This window comes from Phoca vitulina, unplaced genomic scaffold (assembly GCF_004348235.1).
Source record: "Phoca vitulina isolate PV1807 unplaced genomic scaffold, GSC_HSeal_1.0 scaffold1872, whole genome shotgun sequence".
NCBI lineage: Eukaryota > Metazoa > Chordata > Mammalia > Carnivora > Phocidae > Phoca > Phoca vitulina.
This window is the reverse complement of record NW_022591559.1, coordinates 1-4,164: the sequence shown is the minus strand read 5'-3', so window position 1 is coordinate 4,164 and position 4,164 is coordinate 1. Positions and strand designations below refer to the sequence as shown.

General features: G+C 74.3%; 4 non-coding genes across 4 annotated transcripts; 2 read left to right on the top strand and 2 right to left on the bottom strand.

The window, feature by feature from the left end:
- Positions 1 to 722: 722 nt before the first annotated feature.
- TRNAG-GCC lies at positions 723 to 793 on the bottom strand. Its single transcript has one exon. It is a non-coding gene; the product is annotated as a tRNA-Gly (tRNA).
- A 1,596-nt stretch (positions 794 to 2,389) lies between these two features.
- Positions 2,390 to 2,472, bottom strand: TRNAL-CAG. The gene has a single exon. It is a non-coding gene; the product is annotated as a tRNA-Leu (tRNA).
- Positions 2,473 to 3,080: 608 nt separating this feature from the next.
- Positions 3,081 to 3,152, top strand: TRNAD-GUC. Its single transcript has one exon. It is a non-coding gene; the product is annotated as a tRNA-Asp (tRNA).
- Positions 3,153 to 3,884: 732 nt separating this feature from the next.
- Positions 3,885 to 3,956, top strand: TRNAG-UCC. Its single transcript has one exon. It is a non-coding gene; the product is annotated as a tRNA-Gly (tRNA).
- Positions 3,957 to 4,164: the final 208 nt, after the last annotated feature.

The following is a 4,164-nucleotide window of genomic DNA, read 5'->3' as shown; positions in this document are numbered from 1 at the left end:
CTTGTGGCGGTGGCGGCGGCGGCGGATGGGGAGAGTGGTGCTGCTGGTGCTAGTGCCGGCGCGGGCGGTGGTGGACCTGGTGTTGGCGGGGGTCCTAGCGTTGCAGGAGCGGCGGAGTTTGGAGGCCACTGCGGCCAAGCGGCGCCTCAAGAGACTATAGGGCGCGCGTCGGGAGGATGTGGTGCCATGCATCTGGTCTTCCTGGCGCACCCCAGTGAGTTTGTGAGGGTCCCTGGAGGAGAATAGGACGGATCAGGGCTAGGGGTGGCAACTTGGTTGCCCCTGGTTGTGCAAAGAGACGAGGATTTTGGCAGTGTGGGTAGAGTGAGACAGGGAGGGAGGAACCGTGATGAAAGGCGTGGAGGTGGGGCGCGGCCCCGTGGGCTCTGGTGCGGCGCGGCGCCGTGCGGGGGTGTGGTGGTGCGGGGAAGCATTGCTGGAAGGGAAGCGGGTGAGCGAAGCGGGGTGCTCAGGGTCCTGAAGAGAAAAGGGGCAAGGGAGGCGTGTGGGCGGGCCAGGGGCCTCGGGCGCTGGGTGGAGTTGGTCCCCTGGGCGAGAGGGACCGAGAGGAAGGGAACGGGCGGCAGGGCAGGGGCGGGCTCCGGCTGGGTCCGGGGCGGAGCTGGTTCAGGCCAGGCGCCTTGAGCGTGGGCGAGAGGAAGCCGGGGGCGCGGGCGCGCGCGTGTTGGGGCTGCGGGGCCGGCCAAAAGGGGACGGCGCGCTGCATGGGCCGGGAATCGAACCCGGGCCTCCCGCGTGGCAGGCGAGAATTCTACCACTGAGCCACCCATGCACCGATGGCGCCGCTCCCCAGACGGCTTCCCCAGCGGCGCTCGCCAGCGGCGGCCAGACACGGGTCCGGGCCGGTTCGGGGCATCGGCTTCGTTTGAGCAGGAGGCGGACGGGCGGTGTGGACCAGCCGCTCCCGGCACGTCCAGAGCCCTAGGGAGCGGCGCACGCGGGCCGAGCGCGGCGCGGACGCACGGTGGCCGACTAGGCTCATGCGGTGCTTTGTCCTCGGTCCAGGGCCGCGGCGAGACGCTGCCCTGCCGGGGTCGCCAGGGGCAGCCGGGAGCCGGACCCAGGCTGGCCAGCGCCCGAATCCCACCCAGCGCGGGGGACCCCGTGGCAGGCGCGGCTGAGCCCTGCCGCTGCCTTCAGCGGCTCCTCTCAGCCGCCACCCAGAGCCCCTTGGGCCGAGGGCTTTGTGGCCGGGGCAGAGTGTGCGAGGGCGGGCGGGGCTGGGGACCGGAGCTCCGGTTGTGTGCGCACGTGCGGTGCCGTGGGGTGGGCTGTCGCGGGGTGGGGTGTGTGGGTGTCCGCGGGCGCGTGTGTTGTGTGTAGGAGATGGAGGCCCCGTAGCGCCGCCGGCGCCGCCGAGGAGCCGCTCAGGCCAGGAGAGCGAAGCGACGTGTCTGAGCTCGGGCGCGCAGCGCTCCCTAGGGGGCCAGCTCGGCGGTGGGCGGGGGGGGAGGGGGCGGCGGTGGTTGTGAGGCCGGAGCGCGATCTCGGCTCGCGGGAGCGCTCTGGCCGAGCGGCTGCTGGCTAGCTGGCCGACAGCGCGGTGAGGGAGCGCGCTGGGGTCCTCGGGTCCCGGCTGGGCAGCGGCTGCCGGCGCGGAGATGCGCTGGGGCGCCCAGGTGGGTGGCCTGGGGATCCAGGGCTTCCTTCGGCTCAGCGCTCACGGGAGCCACCTTCCCGGGCTGGCCTCCCGGGCCAGGCCCACTGAAGGGAGGGCCCTGTCGTGGGCCGGCGAGCAGGTGGCCGGGCAGCCTGTGTCCCGGGAGGGAGGCAGGCAGGTGTGGCCAGGGTAAAGCGTCATCAAGGTGGCAAATCCTCGTGGGCACCTCGGGCCACCTGAGCAGGGGGTGGAGAGAAGGGAATGGGGGCCGGCGGAAAGGACGGGCTCTCTGTGGGACGGTGTGCTCCTGGTGGCGGGAGTGCACGGCTCTGAGAGCGAGGCGCTCTTCACCAGGCACCAGTCTGCTGGAGAACGGAATGCGGAGGGCTTTGGGCATTTGCGCAGCGGGCTGGTCTGCAGGGGGCCGCGGGAGTGGGCGGGAGCGGGAGCGGGAGCGGGAGCGGGAGCGAGGAAGGAAGCAAAACGCAGCCCCCGGAAAGCAGGTGAGGAGAGACGTGCTGCGAAGTTCCCCAGGCCTGCGGGGGGGGGGGTGGGATCGGGCGGGAAAGGCGCGGGAACTGGTGGGGGAGGGCGTGTGTGCGCCAAGCCTGTGGCCAGGAGCGTCGAGGCGTCAGGGCGCGGCACTGGGCCCCTTCTGCTAGGGTGCAAGGCAGGAGCGGCGGGTGAGGCAGGACCGGGCTTGCGAGAGGGCGTGGTCCAGGCCCGCCGGAGTCCGGTGCCCTGGTCGGGCGGGCCAAAAGGTGGGCGTGTCAGGAGTGGGATTCGAACCCACGCCTCCAGGGGAGACTGCGACCTGAACGCAGCGCCTTAGACCGCTCGGCCATCCTGACGGCGGGCCTGGGCGCGGCGCCGCCGCCTGGCTGGGACCCGGCGCGGACGCTGGTGGCGGCTGGCGGCTGTGTGGGCGCGCAAGGGACGGGACGCGCGCCCCGGCCGACCAGGAGCAGCGCCAGCCGACTCGCCTGGCGCCGCCGCCGCCGCCGCCGCCTCGCCCCGCCCCGCCCCGCCTCCTCGCACATGGCGGCCCCGCACCCAGAGACCGGCGTCGGGCCAGCCTGTCTCGCCGCCGCCGCCCCCCCACCCCTACTAGGTCCTCGCCGCCCTCCCTCCGCCGCCCCTGCCCATCCCGGGCGCCCGTCCTCCTGCTCGCATCCTTGCTTTCCCGCTCGGGCCTCTTCTCCCTGCGCGATCGGCGCCCGGCAGGCCCTAGGCGCCGGCGCACTCGGAGTGTTCCGCGCCGTCCGGGTCCGGGGCCCGGGCCTGGGGTCCACTCCGAGTCGGGATGGGAGGGCTGCTCTGCGGGCTGGCGCGGTTGGTTTGGGGTCGGGTCGGGTGTGGCACGTGGCGGGCGCCTGCGGAAGGCAGGGCGTCGAGGGCAGGGGTAGGCGTGGGCGGGCAGGCAGAGAGGGGTCGGGCGCCCGGGTGGCCGCCGCCGCCGTCCTCGTTAGTATAGTGGTGAGTATCCCCGCCTGTCACGCGGGAGACCGGGGTTCGATTCCCCGACGGGGAGGCAAGACGCCCTTTTTGGTGGCCGGCGCCACCGCCGCTCTGTCCAAACGCTTGCCCCCAGGGCCCTTCTTCTCGTCCCTCCCGCGTCCGGCGAGAGGCGCGGGGCGACGACGGGTGCCCGGCCTGCCCACCGTCGACCGCCCCCACCCGTTTCCCTTCCTCGTGAGCCCGGGCGCGCGCGTGCGGGGTCGCCACGGCCCAGCCAGGGCCTCCTGTCGTGCCCCCGGCGCCTGACGAGTGACTGGCCGCAACGGGCTCCTTGGTGACGCGACGCTGCCCGGTGCTGGATGGGGGTGGGGGTGGGCGCGGGGGACGGGTGGGCGGCGGCTGGGTCGGGTCCTCTGTGGGTGCGGGATGTGGCCTCGCCGGGCAGTCCGCGGAGAAGGGCCCGGGCGAGCGGGTCGCCGGAGGGCAGCGTGTCTCGCGGGCCGGGGAATGCCCGGCCGGCAGCCGAGGGCCGGGGGAGCGGCACGGCGGCCAGAGCGCCCCCCAGAGGCGGGCGGCGGGCGGCGGGCGGTCGGGCCTGCGGAGCCGCACGGCGGCGTCGGGCTGGCGGGGCTGGGGCTGGGGTTGGGGCTGGGGCGGCCGCTGCTGGCGCGTGCGGCAGCGCAGAGCTGCGGACTGGCGGCACGTCGGGGCAGGGCTGCGCCAGGCGGCCCAGGCGGCGGCGAGAAGGCGTGAGGGCGCCTCTGCGAACCCTGCGCCGGCGTCTCGGGGCGGCCCGGGCTGTGCAGCGTTGGTGGTATAGTGGTGAGCATAGCTGCCTTCCAAGCAGTTGACCCGGGTTCGATTCCCGGCCAACGCAGCTGGCCAACCTTTTGCACGGCTCCAGGGCCGTCGTGCCCAGGCCCGATGGGAGCCCGGAGCCGGAGCGTGGCCCGAGGCCGAGCGCGTGTGTGAGGGAGGGAAGGAGGTGCGCAGCGTTTTGAGGGTGCTGCCAGCAGGGCGGGTGGATTGGTAGGGCCGGCGGGCGGCTGGCCGTGGCAAGGCAGGGGCCTTGGAGCCAAAGCGGA